General features: G+C 37.7%; 1 protein-coding gene across 2 annotated transcripts in view; it reads right to left on the bottom strand.

Moving 5' to 3' along the window:
* LOC311084443 (beta-1,3-galactosyltransferase 2-like) overlaps positions 1 to 15,337 on the bottom strand; it is a 67,498-nt gene extending 52,161 nt beyond the window's left edge. Inside the window, exon 1 of one of the 2 annotated variants that reach the window (XM_084116451.1) lies at positions 15,129 to 15,337. The gene's annotated coding sequence lies outside the window, so the exon portion shown is untranslated. The remainder of the gene's footprint in view (positions 1 to 15,128) is intronic. The other variant, XM_084116454.1, reaches the window with a different exon arrangement.
* Between the last annotated feature and the right edge of the window lie 511 nt (positions 15,338 to 15,848).

The following is a 15,848-nucleotide window of genomic DNA, read 5'->3' as shown; positions in this document are numbered from 1 at the left end:
GGAGGAAACACACTATTACACACCATAAAGAAGCCATTAGTAATGTGTGTGGAATGAGAGCGCGACAGAAGAACTACTAATGCAGTTACACATGCTAACCAGAGTGCACGCTAACCAGAGCGCACGCTAAGCAGAGCGCACGCTAACCAGAGCGCACGCTAAACAGAGCGCACGCTAACCAGAGCGCACGCTAAGCAGGGCGCACGCTAACCAGAACGCACGCTAAGCAGAGCGTACGCTAACCAGAGCACACGCTAACCAGAGCACGCAGAGCACACGCTAACCAGAGCACACGGTAACCAGAGCGCACGCTAACCAGAGCGCACGCTAACAAGAGCACGCAGAGCACATGCTAACCAGAGCACACACTAACCAGAGCACACGCTAACCAGAGCACGCAGAGCACACGCTAACCAGAGCACACACTAACCAGAGCACACGCCAACCAGAGCACACGCTCTGGTTAGTGTGGTTTGTAGTTAGTATTAATGTAGGTTTGTAGTTAGTATTAATAATGTAGTAAAACAGTGTTATTAAAAGATCAAATTCAATATATACCGCTTATTCATGATGCATACTTTGTACAGGTAAGCAGATGAACACAGAACAAATGATTTATAACATAATAATATTGTTTGTCTTCTCCCCTTTACAGTATTGTTTGCCATCTGGTCCTGATCACAGAGTTTAGCTCCAAACCCAATTAAGCAGACCTGAGCAGCTGATCCAGCATCACCAGAAACTCTGCAGAAATTTGGTCTGGACACCAGTGATGTAAGTTCAGAACATATTGCAGGAGATCTCAACATTGTGTGTCAAGGTCCACTTACATGCAGAGGTTTACTCCAACCTAGTCCAGCACACCTGAACAAGCTAATCAAGGTGCTAAACTCTGGGTGCATATCACTCAGGTCTCTAGCTCAGTAGTCAGTGGTTAAGGGCTGTCTTTATCACAAAATCCTTACAGTGCACTGAAACAATCGCTCCCTAAAAACTCACTATGTTATCTGAAGTTCTGAAGCTCAAAACTTTAATCACACGAGACAGTTCGCTACAAAATGACATGTGATAGCTGATTTTAAAACACAAACCAATATTATATTTCAGCATAAACATACGTCGCTAGACAGGTAATGTCTAATCAAGCAAACATTTACAACTGAAATCTTGCACGTAAATGTAGAGGGAAAACTCAAGTGTATACTTTACATTTTGGACAACCATTGCTTTTTTACATTTACATTTTCGTTATTGTTTTCTTTCTCACTTTAAATGCTGGAGAAAAAACAGCCAGGCTAAAGCATTCAAAGTGGAAACTTTTGTCGTGGCTCAATAATCCAGGATTGGGATGGTGGAAGGAGCAGAAGATCAGTGATCAGTCAGAGATCTACTGGTGCCCCTGAGGGAACTGATTTACCTAATGCGTCAAATTTAACCAAACATTTTCATCACTCACCTTCATGTCGTTGCAAACCTGTAAGACTTTCGTTCATCTTTAAAACACAAATGTAGATCTTTTAAATGAAATCTGAGAGCTTTCTATACCTCCATTTCACAGTTTTTGCAACTACAACTTTCAAGCTTCAGAAAGGTAGTAAAGACATTATAACAATAATCAATATGACTCCAGTGGTTTAACCGAATGAATTCACTGTTGAAATTAGGCCTGAAAAAGACGTCTTTTAACTCACTTTACAACCTAATTTAGACGCGATTGGGACGTCCTTTTATTGGCGTCTTTTCAACGACCTGAAAAAGACAGCTTTTCACCTTTCACTTTTCAACCAAATTTTAACGTTGTTTAGAAGTCTGGCAATGTCGTCCTTTCAACGAGTTTTTGCTGGGTGGGTCACTTTTTTGGGCTTCAAATTTTCTCCAGCCATTCACTGCCATTATAAAGCTTGGAAGAGCCAGGACATTTTGTAATATAACTCTGATTGTATTCGTTTGAAAAAAGAATGTCATATACCTGAGGGTGACTTGAGGGTGAGTAAATCATAGGCTAATTTTCATTTTTGGGTGAACTATCCCTTTAAAGACATACATCATTCTTATGAAAATACCTGAGATAGCCTGATGAACACAGATATATTATCGTTATCATGTGTTTGTCTTCATGTTTCATCAGTCAAAACGTCTCTGTTTGCATGTTATTATATCTATATAAGGCATTTCCTGAAAAGTCATAAGTTTAATACTCCTATGAATCTCACTTGTGGACTTTCTGCGTGAGGTATGAATTAGTATGTACTGGGCTTCCAGTATGAATGAAACAGAATTGACATAAGAGTGTTTAGCGCTCCATATCGCTATCATCTCCCCATTTTGGGTAAAAATAGAAAAATAATACTTAAGTACTTTGTAATGTTGTTAACTGAGTAGTTTTTAAGTACTCTTACTTGAGTCATATTATTTTTCAGTACTTCGAATTGTACTCAAGTAAATTATTACTTAAGTAGCAATACTTTTACTTAAGTTAGTACTCTTTCCACCACTGTATATATTACAAGTTTGTATCTGTCATTGTATTTCTGTGAATGGCATTTTACACATTTGTGACTACTTGTGTCCAGCTTCAAATTCAGAATACAGGTTTGTGACTTGTCTGCGAGTGCAAATTTCAACATTCAACTTCAGATTTTTATTTTACAGGTTTTCACATTGGAGCTGTGAGTGTAAATGTTCACGTACAAGTATGAATATTTATTGTACAAGTTCTCAAATTCACATCTACGTGGTCTCGAGTTTTGCTACTCTTTTACCTTCATAAGCCTCACAAGCATGTAAGTGGAAAGTCTTTTTGTAGTCAGGAAGTCTCAGCATGGGAGTTGACGTCATAGCTTTCTTTGAAGCCTTAAAGTGGTGCGTGGTTTCTTCCGTCCACGTTATTCTGTGCAATGGAGGTGCTGTGTGGTCAATCAACAGTTTGTCAACTGTTTGTCGTGAAATGTACAGTCTGGTATCGATGACCTACATAAATTTATGAGTCCCAGAAAACTTTGAAGCCTTTGATGCTTTGAACCCCGTATGTAGCCTACATGGTATGGAATTCATCATAGGTGCGTTGAGGATGACTGGCATTTTCGTAAACTGAAATAAAATAGAAATTTCAACAAAAATGAAAAACTGAAAACTAAATGAAACTAACAACACTTACTGAAAAACTAACTGAAATAAAATAATAATTAACAAAAATAAATAGTCGTTTTTTTGTAATTAATAAGCTCTCATCCTGTAGCCTACCGGAAAATCACTTTTTTCCATTCCACTGCGGTCCGTGTATCTTTTGGTCATTTGATTTCCTGTTTGGAATGGAATAACGAGAAATGAAAACCAGCTTGTTTATTCGTTTTTTAGTTTAGTTTAAAGAACGAAAAATGAGATTTTGGCTCGATTTTTCATTTTTTGTTAGTGGTTTACAAATCGGTTTATGGGTTCGATATTTCATTTGCACATGTGGGCGGCGCTGAAACGCCCCTTTCATCTGATTGGTCAAAACGCTCCGCCTTCAGTAAGCTACGAGCTTTTCTTTCTGTCAGGCAGAATAAGAGTCAGTACGAGTGCGGCACTGACAAATGCACTTTAATAAAATAATGTCTGAAACCACCACTCACTGTTAACTACACACAATATTTGAAGCAGAAATATGTTGCTGGTCACATAATTCGTGCTGCTGCGACTTGCAAGCGACCCCAATAATGTGAGCCACAGTATAGCCTATGACAGATTATTTTAGCATGATGTATTTCCCGTTGATAAATACAGTGCAAATAGTTCCGTCTTTTTGGATAAAAGGGAAGTGGAAATAAAAATCAATAATAGGGTGAACTGTACATGATAATATGTCCGTAACATGTACCACTCTCATCTTTTATTTACATCAAAAGTCAGGTAGGCGTGTATGACATATGTACACACATGTGTGTGTGACATGCCAGACTGTAGGCTATAAATAATTTTGAAAATTGAATAGAAATAAAGTTTATATTTATAAATGTAAGCATGTGTAGCCTTCTCAGTTCACATGAAAAGAAAGAGACAGAAAAGAGAGAAGCTAGAATCAGTGAACGTATATTAATACTGACAAAATTACCAGGTTTGGGATTAATTAAATCATGTCGGTTGAAGAGCACGGCATACCTTTAAAATGTTATTAGTTTTATTATAAAACTAATACAATTTTATTACATACTGAATTGGTCGATGTTTCTCTTGAGTTTTCTTTATTATGTTAACTTAAGAAAGCCAGCATATTTGAACATTATTATTATTATTATTTATTATTATTATGAGAAATTGACTCTGCCTAGAACTTTAATGCTTCACCAAACTCAACTCAGACCTTCAGACTGGTCTGACTCGCTTATATATTTTCTAACTGGTCAGACTTACTTTCCCAAAAAATCCATTGACTTGCGTTATCTGAGCAATGAAGGCCGTAATACTTAATGCTGTCCACTAGAGGGGGCGACAGGATAATAAGTGTTTTCTACTGTTTGCATCAGGTTTAAATGACAAATAAATACATGAATTTCATTCATAAATAGGCCATATCTGTGTATCCACTCTCTGGTTTATTTTAACATATTGTTATTTGTGGTGTAATCTGTTTTATGGTGATGGGCCTAACAGGAAGTACGGGGACTACTGTGTGCTTACTGTGATGTGAATGGCTTTGAGTTTGAACGACGCAAAATAAATGCTGTTCAGTTTCTCTACAACGTGTCGCTTGAATCTATGCCCAAAAACACGACATGGTGTCAGAAGTCGGGCGGCAGTAAGAGCTTAATCGCCGGGGAGTGAAAGTAAGCTGTTCTGGGAGTGAAAAAGACTTTATCCGGAGAAAAAGATGTCGGATACAGATGAAGCGGAAGCTAGCGCACTGCATACGCAGCCTTGCATGCTACCGCCCCAGCTACAAGTAAACAGCGGCAACAATGCTAACGCTAATCCACCCCCGAACGCCACATTCACCATTCAACCTCCCGAAGCATTTGATTTTTCTAAGCCTCAGCAATGGGAAGTGGATACGGAGGTTTGAAAGATTCCGATTAGCCAGCAATCTGCACCTTAGCTCAGAGGCTAACCAGGTAAACACGCTCATCTACTGTATGGGGGATGAAGCGGACGACATTCTTCGAGGTCAAGCTTTATCGGACGTGCAGAGACAACAGTACCAAGCGGTAAGAGACACTTTGGACATATATTTCGTGCCCAGGAAAAACATTATCTACGAAAGAGCCCGGTTTAATCAAAGAGTGCAGCTAGCTAATGAGACTGTTGACTCGTTTGTCACCGCGCTTTATGCTTTGGCGGAAAACTGCAACTACGGAGCACTACACGATGAGTTAATAAGAGATCGCCTCGTCGTGGGACTCAAGAGACACCAGCTTAGCTGAGAGACTTCAAATGGACAAGGATTTTACGCTGGAGAAGGCAGTAAATCAAGCCCGGCAGTCAGAAGTCATAAAAAGGCAACAAACAGACATCAGAGAATGCAACATGGAAATAGATGCGTGTCAGTGAAATATAGGAAACAACAGCATCCAAAATACAAGTCCCCAAGTCAACCAAAATACACAACAAAGTCCAAAACACCAAATGAGAGATCCTGCTACAGATGTGGTAAAACCCCTGCACATGCTAAAGGACAATGTCCAGCAAAAGATGTGACCTGTCGCATATGCCTCACGCTCCTTAACTGAGACAGAGCAGAGGTATGCACAGGTGGAGAAGGAGGCGCTTGGACTAACGTGGGGATGCGAAAGATTTAAAGACTTTCTCATCGGGAGACACTTCTCCTTAGAAACTGACCACAAGCCACTTGTCAGTCTGCTGGGACAACAAGCCCTAACCGAGCTTCCACCCAGGATCCAGCGGTTCCGACTCAGGCTCATGAGGTACAGTTACTCCTTCTCACACATTCCAGGCAAAGCACTCTTCACAGCAGACACACTGTCACGCGCACCTGTCGAGCAAGATTCAGAGTCTAAGGCTACAGCAGAACTACTGGCTGACACAAACATCTACGTCGATGAAATAATCAGAAGCCTACCTGCTAGCTCAACGTACATCTCACAACTGAAAGAACAACTAAATACAGACAACACATGTTCTGAAGTCATGTCATTGTGTCAGAGAGGCTGGCCAGATTACAGCCATCTCACAGGCCCAATCAAAGCATATTGGCCACACAGAGACACTCTAACTGTACATGATGAACTGTTACTGAAAGGCACCAGACTCGTGATTCCTACCACTATGCGCAACTCTGTCCTCGTAGCCCTACATGAGGGACATCAGGGAATGTCTAGATGCAGAGAGAGAGCTAGAGAGACAGTGTTGTATGTGGTGGCCTGGTCTGAGTGGCCAAATCAACGAACTTGTGAAAAACTGCACCATATGCATTAAAGAGCGTGCCAACTCAGTGGAGCCTTTAATGCCCAGTGAGTTACCTGAAAGACCATGGCAAAAAGTTGGAGCTGATCTTTTTACTCTCAACAACAGTAACTATGTACTTGTGGTGGACTATTATTCCAGATTTGTGGAGATAGCCAAACTGACGCCCACGAGATCAGAAGATGTTATAGTACACCTAAAGTCAATCTTTTCCAGACATGGCATTCCAGAGCTTTTCTACAGCGACAATGGACCTCAGTTCTCAAGCCAGCTGTTCAAAGACTTTGCAGCAGCATATGGTTTCAGACATGTAACCAGCAGTCCAAGATTTGCACAAAGCAATGGTGAGGCTGAGCGTCATGTCCAAACTGTGAAAAGACTACTAAAGAAAGCTAAAGTCCCATATCTTGCACTTTTAGCTTACAGAGCGACCCCATTGGCTAATGTATACAGCCCAGCGCAACTACTAATGGGACGGAGACTTCACACGCCAGTACCCCAGCTTCCCTCTTTGCTCATTCCCAGCCTGCCAAACGAGGCTACGGTGGAGAAAAGGGAGAGAGAGAGGAGACTAAAGGACAGTATTGTGTATAACAAAAGACATTGTGTGAGAGATCTTCCTCAATTATCACCACACTGTAAACCCGAATAAGTTAGCAGAACTCAAAAAATTTAAGGCAATCGATTGCCTTAATTTTTTAAGTTTTGAAATTCAAAGATTAAGTAAGCAGAACTGGCAGATTTTAAGTTTGTACTTAAACATTTCAAGTTAAGAACAATTAAACATTTCAAGTTAAGAATTTACTTATTTGAATATTTTCACATTTCAAGTACACCCGTCAGACCTACAGAGGGCACCAGGCTCACACCAAACTGTTCAGAGTCTGTAGTTAAGACTCCAAAGGCAGCTACCCCAGGTCCTGTCAGAACTAGGCTTGGCAGAGTTGTCGTAAAACCTCAAAGACTGGACTTGAATACAAAAGAGTTAAATAAAAAGAAAGTGTTCAAAAATTTGTAAAAGGTAAAAGAAAAAAAAGAGAGTTTTCTTTCATGCAGTAAATGTTCATTTAAGTCTGCATTCATCTCATAGAAAGGGGGATGTGGTGTAATCTGTTTTATGGTGAAGGGCCTAATAGGAAGTACGGGGACTACTGTGTGTTTACTGTGATGTGAATGGCTTTGAGTTTGAACGACGCAAAATAAATGCTGTTCAGTTGCTCTACAACGTGTCGCTTGAATCTATGCCCAAAAACACGACATTATTCACACTGGTTTTTGCATTTAATGTTTGTCCATCTGGAACTTTTATTTGTCATGAGCTCTATATTTTAAGATGTAGCCTACTAGAAAAAAAAATATGATTCAACAACACAAACTCTGTTTTTACTCTGCAAATTTGTTTTCCTTTCAAGTAGGCTATAGCCTACAAGTTATCCTGCTTTTTGCCATGGCTTGCCATACTGCCCAGAACAAAAAATATTTTATCCACACGAGATGTTTAAAAACCCTGCATGTAGTTTTTGTGAAGACGAGCGCATATCTTACAAAGGTTCCAGTTCTGTTTAGGCTATTGTAGTTTGTAATGCTTGTTATGTTCCTAAATTTATATAGGCCTAACACATTTAAACTTCTATCTATCTATCTATCTATCTATCTATCTATCTATCTATCTATCTATCTGACTGACTGACTGACTGAGCTTCCTTTGAGAAAAATAGCAGCTTTTAAAACACCTTTTTTAAACTGTTATTTAAACCGGTGGTCTGCTATATTTCACAAAGGAAGCCCAGGTCGTTGGCGTTATATGAGAAGGACATTTTGAATATGAGCCTACTGTAAAATTAGCTGGCTTAAAAATGCGGATTGATCAGTGCAGAGTTATTCCAGAAACCTCCCGGTGTGTTCGTATTGGAATTGTGTAATCACAGATTATGAACAGATTTCAGAGGTGGACAAAGTACACAACTTCCTTACTTGAGTGAAAGTACTGATACTACTGGTCAAATATTACTCTGTTACAAGTAAAAGTTGTAAAGACCGATTTTTACTTAAGTAAAAGTACAGAAGTACCCGTTTTTAAAAGTACTTAAGTATCAAAAGTAAATGTCAATGCATTGTTTTATTATTGTTGCATTGTTGTGTGTAATACTTACAGTACCTTATGCCTCTGAATCTATGCCTGCCTTCCTACCCTCATATCAATATCAAATTTATTTCTAGAACACAGTTCCAGTAGTGGGATTGAATGTGAGATTGAATAAGTGCACTCAATAACCTCCACAATGGTTTCGGACACCCAAATGGCTGTTCCCTCAAATAGTGTCATATTTAAAGTTTTTGGCCTTTTAGTATGAATATGTTAGCCTTACTGTTATCTAAGCTAGTGTGCACCAAAACAATGACAAAATTCGCATTTAGAAGACCAAACCCAACGTTGAAAATGAAAATCAGTTTCAATACAGTAAAATCAAGTAAAGTACAGATACTCAAAAAGTGTACTTAAGTACAGAACTCAAGTAAATGTACTTTGTTACTGTCCAACTCTGGATGTTTTACACAACAAGGATATATTCCCATTGGGTTGTTGGGTTTTTAATTTTTAATTTATTTATTATTAAGAGGTTTTCACAAGAGAAAACTGTAAACTACAAACATTAAACTTTGCTGAAATTAAATGTCTTTAACTGGAAGTGTTCTGTTAATTCTGCTAAACTATAATTACTAAAGCTAAAACTTAAACTAAATATATAAAAACTAAATAGAAATGTGTTCGCAAAATAAGAACGAAACTAAAACTAACTAAACCATTAATGAAACTAAATAAAACTAAACTGAAATTTATAGGAAATTTGAAAATGATATTAAAATAAAAACTACAATAACCTTGACGACTACACCCTGTGCTACAAAATTGTCCAACAGTGGCTGGATACACAGGTGACAATGAGTACTGTTTGACATACACATGAGATGAAGTTTTTAGCTTGGCTCTGTATGGTTCAATATTCACAAAACCTGTGTCATATTTAAATTTAAACCAAAGAATTGGGTTTACTTGCTCAACTTAGGGCCTCTTCTGTGATATAGCGCTTCTGTGGTGCAATCACTTTCACTTCATATTTTTTCCACAACTCATAAGATTCATTCATATATTTTATGTCCCGATTTGTATGGGATTAATATCCTGCCATGATTCAAAACTGAAAATAAAGTTCTGAAAGGTTGAAACTAAGTGTTCGAAAACTCAAAATCGTATAAAAAAAAGTTTTGCAAGATCGAAAAATAAGTTTTGCAAGCTTGCAAAATGTAAAAAAAAATAAAAAATATCTCTGCAAACATTATGTTGTTTTTGAGATTTCCTTCTTCAGAACTGCAAAAAAAAATGTACGATGTTGCGCAAACAATTTTTCAGAGTTTCAAATTTGTCAGTGTTCTCCCACTGTATTAGTTTGTTTTCCAGGTTTGAAACCTTGTAAATGGTGATCTGAAAACTGGTGTGCGAATGTGTGAAAAAAAGTTTTGAAACTCTGAAAATAGAGTTTTGCAGGCTTGCAAAGTGGTAAAAAAAATAAAAATCTCTGCAAACATAATATTGTGTTTGAGTTTTCCTTCTTCAGAAGTGCAACACTCTTTTTTACGGTGTTGTGCAATCATTTTTTCAGAGTTTCGAATTTGTCACTGTTCTCCCAGTGTATAGTTTGTTTTCCAGATTTGAAACCTTGTAAATGGTGATCTGAAAACTGGTGTGCGAATAGGTGAAAAAAAGTTTTGAAACTCTGAAAACTGAGGTTTGAAAGGGCGCAACTTATTACATTACATTACATTTGCACTCCTATTGCAGACTATTTTTTCAGAGCTGAGTTTACAACACCCACTTTGCGGAGATACGCCCACACAGTTGCGAGCTTGCGACTCACGTGATTTGTGGCAGCGTTGTCACGCAGCTCTGCTCTGAAACTCTGAAACTCAGACTGAGCGAAAATGCAATAGCATCCAGCTGCAGCCCCGCAGACTCACCTCTGGCTAGACACCACTGGCTGGACACCAGTGGATAGACAGCCTACGTCATTTCCATTTTCTCCGTCATTTCCGGTTTCGCCGCTAATTTCCGGTTTCACCGCTTGATTGACATATATTTATTTTATATTTTCACCTCTGGATAGACAGCATATTTAGTTCTCACCTCTGGATGGACAGAATATTTATTTTATATTTTCACCTCTGGATGGACAGCATATTTAGCTCTCACCTCTGGATAGACAGCATATTTAGTTCTCACCTCTGGATGGACAGAATATTTATTTTATATTTTCACCTCTGGATGGACAGTATATTTATTTTATATTTTCACCTCTGGATGGACAGAATATTTATTTTATATTTTCACCTCTGGATAGACAGCATATTTAGTTCTCACCTCTGGATGGACAGAATATTTATTTTATATTTTCACCTCTGGATGGACAGTATATTTATTTTATATTTTCACCTCTGGATGGACAGAATATTTATTTTATATTTTCACCTCTGGATGGACAGAATATTTATTTTATATTTTCACCTCTGGATAGACAGCATATTTAGTTCTCACCTCTGGATGGACAGAATATTTATTTTATATTTTCACCTCTGGATGGACAGTATATTTATTTTATATTTTCACCTCTGGATAGACATATATTTATTTTATATTTTCACCTATGGATAGACAGCATATTTATTTTCTGTTTTCACCAGTGGATAGACAGTATTCTTTGCAGGCTTAATTGCACACGTCTTTTCCGTATTGTCATTTTACTTTTATGACTTAAAATATATAATATAAAAGCTGTGTGCTAATTGAAATATGATCTTTATCATATCTCTTTACATGAAACAATTCTCAATATACTTAATATTATAACATCAATAATTCATGCAAACTGCATTCACAAGAACCACCTTGAAAATATATATTGTTCAGATCATATCACTATTTTTTGTGACTTAAATTCAGCCTAGATCAATGGACTATAACGTTTTGTCAATACAACAGACTTGTACATGTTAATTGACCACAGTTTTTTGCCTTGCCCATTTGGATATTCAATTCTTATTTTTTTTTTTGTAAATGTAACCACTTCTGTTTTTAAAATATACATAGATTCACATGATCAGACAATTTACCAAACAATCCAGATCAAATTAACACTTCATGGTTTTGCAATATTTATTAGAAATTAGGCATTTACACGTGCATAGGGAAAAGTACTAACGTTACTTCAACAAAAAACAAAAAAACATAGCTAGCTAGCAAACTCGTGTGCATATAGACAACCTAGCATTTTAGACTATTCTCTGCCAAGACTGTTCTATGAGATCTCGTTAACTGGGTACAATCTTCACACATCCAAGTGAAAAAAAAAAAAAACGTATTTACAATATTAAATCATACCACTCAAAGAACGATTTAATTAGAAAATCTATAGCAACCTAACTCTAAAATTGAGGCACACCAGAGTTCACTAATACCTTTAAAAACACGACACAGTACCTTGAAAACAAGACGAACATTTTTTTTTAACTAGCTAGTTTGTGCATTTGAATTCTGACATGACCTATAAATCATCGACAGTTTATTATTTTTTTCTTACCGCTGACATCTGCATGGCGCGTCAAATTTGAAAAGTGAACGCCATACGGAAATGACGTCAATTTGAAAGTGAATGACGATACGGAAATGACGTCTGCTGTCCATCCACTGGTGTCCAGCCACAGGTGTCTAGCGAGAAGTGAGTCTGCGGGGCTGCAGCTGGATGCCTCTCCGAAAATGAAGCTTCGCAACTTAAAAAAAAAGCCTGGAGGGAGGGCCTTCTGCTATTGGCCAATGCTCTGTCTGCTGACGTACAGTCCAATCACAAGTCGTATTTACTGGAAAGGTGGGATTGACCGACTGCTCCGCCAATGACGAAATTCTCACTCTCGAAATTCTCATGCTCACTCGCCTCACACACAGTCTATGCTCACTAGTGATGGGAAGTTCGGCTCTTTTCAGAGAGCCGGCTCTTTTGGCTCAGCTCCCAAAGAAGAGCCGGCTCTTTCGACTCCCGAAAGGCTCTTAATTTAGGATTTTTTTGTAGGCCTTTATTTTACCATAACTTTGCAAAAATGAATGGTTTGTGTGTTGAAAACCCTTTCATGTGCAGTGTTTTTATGCATTTATTGCACAAATTAACAACAAAACAGCAAATAAACAGCTCTGTTGTCATTGAATGCAAGTTTTTTAAACCTAGGGATCCTAAATAAAGCGACGAGAATACTTTTTGTGCGCAAAAACAAACAAAAATAACGACTTTATTCCACTATTAATTTCCTTCTCTCTGGGCCTCGAGTCTTTTCACGTAGTGTTTTTGCGCAGCGCGTCAGTGTTGTACGACACACGCATCACACACATGACCAGCGTCGGCCAATAGTGAGCCTACGTGGTGACGTGTAACACAGACACGCTGCGCAAAAACACTACGTGAACTAACTCGAGGCCCAGAGAGAAGGAAATGAATAGTGGAATAAAGTCGTTATTTTTGTTAGTTTTTGCGCACAAAAAGTATTCTCGTCGCTTGATATACTTAACATTGAGCCACTGTAGTCACTTAGACTATATTAACGATCTCTTTAATAACTTTTCTGGGCCAGCAAGTTTCAATCCCTTATAAGCCTATGGAGAAGTGATCCAGCTCTCAAATTTAATCAAAAATATCGTCATTTGTGTTCCGAAGATGAACGTAGGTCTTACGGGGTTGAAACAACATGAGGGTGAGTAATTACTGACAGAATTTTCATTTTGGGGTGAACTAACCCTTTAACGTTGTTACGACTCGTTAACTTGCAGTGGAGTGCTGCTTCGCTTCACCCACCTCTCTGTTTTTACATAATGGTATGATCCCATATCCTCACATCTGATTGGCCGCGATGCGATTGCTGACCAATCAAAACAAAGTTCTGCCTTGAGGAAAGCAGAGAAAGGAAAAAAACTGGGAGCCGGCTCTCACTCGATGCGAGCCGGCTCTTCTGATTCACTACAAAGCATCGGCTCTCAGAGCCGCATCTTTTGCGCATGACACATCACTAATGCTCACACAGCGAGCGACTTACTTTCCTCAGCTGGCGACTCACTCTCCTCACACAGCGAGCGACTTACTTTCCTCAGCTGGCAAATCATTCTCCTCACACAGCGAGCGACTCACTTTCCTCAGCTGGCAAATCATTCTCCTCACACAGCGAGCGACTCAGTCATGTACATTGGCCTAATATTATAATAAAATCTCAAGTACTGTATTGGTGCAATAACTAACTTCAGTAAACTGTTCAATTGTTGTGTTGTAAAAGTCATTTAATCTGAACCAATAATCTTAAATTGATTCTCATTGCATTTTTTTTTTAACATTTATAAAGGCAATTTCCCCCTAACTGTCATCTTTCAAGTCAAATTCTATACATTTTAAGTCACTATATTAGCCTACTTTTACCAATCAAATTGACTAGTATCAACAAAAAAAATTTGTTCCCACTGCAGAGAAAACAGAATCTGCATCAGAGGTGGCATTTATAAAAAGTTTAATATGCAAAACAAGCATAAAAAAAAAAAAAAAAAAAAAAAAAAAACTCAAATATTCAACATGAATGCATGGGGCAAAAATATAAAAATATTTAGTGTATATTATGTGTATTTTATGTTTGTTTAAGGACTGCTGCTGGCCAATAAAAAAGCCAATAAAACTTATGAATACAATTGTAGTTAAAAAACAAATAATAATCATAAAACATAATGGGGCATTCATGTTGAATATTCTTTTGAATGGTGTTATTAAATAATAATCTGTTATAATCTGATTGTAATTTATAGGCCTACAGTTAACTAATGTGATCTTTACAAAAACATAATGGTGTATGTAACTTTGAAATGTGTTTTACCTATTTTGATACCAATGTGAATCAGCAAAAATGGAAACGTCACTTTTTCAGAATATTCTATTTTAAAGATAATTTATAAAATAAACTTTTTAAAAAGCCGTGCATCCTGTTAGCGTATCCTGTGCGCTTTCACAACAACATAATGTTTGCAGAGATATTTTTTATTTTTTTTACATTTTGCAAGCTTGCAAAACTTATTTTTCGATCTTGCAAAACTTTTTTTTGTAAGATTTTGAGTTTTCGAACACTTAGTTTCAACCTTTCAGAACTTTATTTTCAGTTTTGAATCATGGCAGGATATTAATCCCATAGATTTGGGTCACCCCAACCATCAAGCACCATTGATTTTTGTGACATGGGTTCAGACCAAGCAGCAAGATTGGACACTAAAGTTTCTGTCAGAAACCTTTACTATATCTATACATAAAATCCACTGGTCTTTCCCCAGGGAGTGATCTTGAAACCCTATTTCCACATTCCAGCAATTAATTTAGACACAAATCAAATGACAATCAACAGATAAAACAATTACAGATCTGGTAATATTTTAGCCACTCTCTAGTCTTTTGTATGAAAGTCGCACGACTATGATTCCCTCATCTTGTTCACTTTAACCAAAAGTGGCCTGGACAAATTCCAGCCTTAAGATATTATAAATCCTTTTCTATTTTGGGTTTTATGTCAAACAGAGACTACAGTGAGAGTTCTTCAACAAAGATTTATACAGGCTGACGTCGAGCAAGTGTTATCTCAATCTTTAGAGAAGAAAACACACTTACACAAGATCAGCCTCCTGAAGATCCAAAATTGGTCCTGGTTCTGCTTGGACTATCCCGGACAAAGCCCCCAATCTGTTAGATCATAATTATGGACCTTCCTTATCGAATTAAAGACAGTGAGTGACACTGATATCAGGGACCAAAAATGGTGCAGACACAGAAGTTTCAGTCAAAGTCAAGTCTTTGTTGAGAACCCTTGACCTATGTGTGTGCGTGTGAAGTTGGCCTGTCAAGTTGAGGATGTGGTGGTGTGATACCACAAAATGGTAGGCTATATCATGTGATGAACTTCTGCACAGTGGAAAAAAACAATATGTGCATTGTGCAATCAATTCCTTTCTTTTACTTTTTTTTTTTTCAACTGCTTAAACACAAAATCCTTACTTGTCATACAATTTTTTAAACACCACACACCAAATCTACAAAACCATACACTAATTATCGGCCTTCGACTTTCAATTTCATAAAACACTTTTTGCAAAACCACAACACACAATTATTACTCGCAAAAATCTAAAAGTAAGTATCTTGATTTCCTTTTTCAAACACAACCTATCAAAATGCCACACTAATTCATCAGAGCCTCACACTAACTCCTCACATGTGCAAACAACCCCAACCAATCATGGCTTTAGAATAGGCCTATAAATAATTCAAAGGTCAAGTTATAGGTTTTTCGGACTGTGTAATATTGTATTCACAACCACAACTTTTTACTTA

Source organism: Abramis brama (assembly GCF_963993115.1).
Source record: "Abramis brama genome assembly, chromosome: 6".
NCBI lineage: Eukaryota > Metazoa > Chordata > Actinopteri > Cypriniformes > Leuciscidae > Abramis > Abramis brama.
Note: the sequence above shows the minus strand (reverse complement) of the source record. Positions and strands in the feature narration are given on the sequence as shown.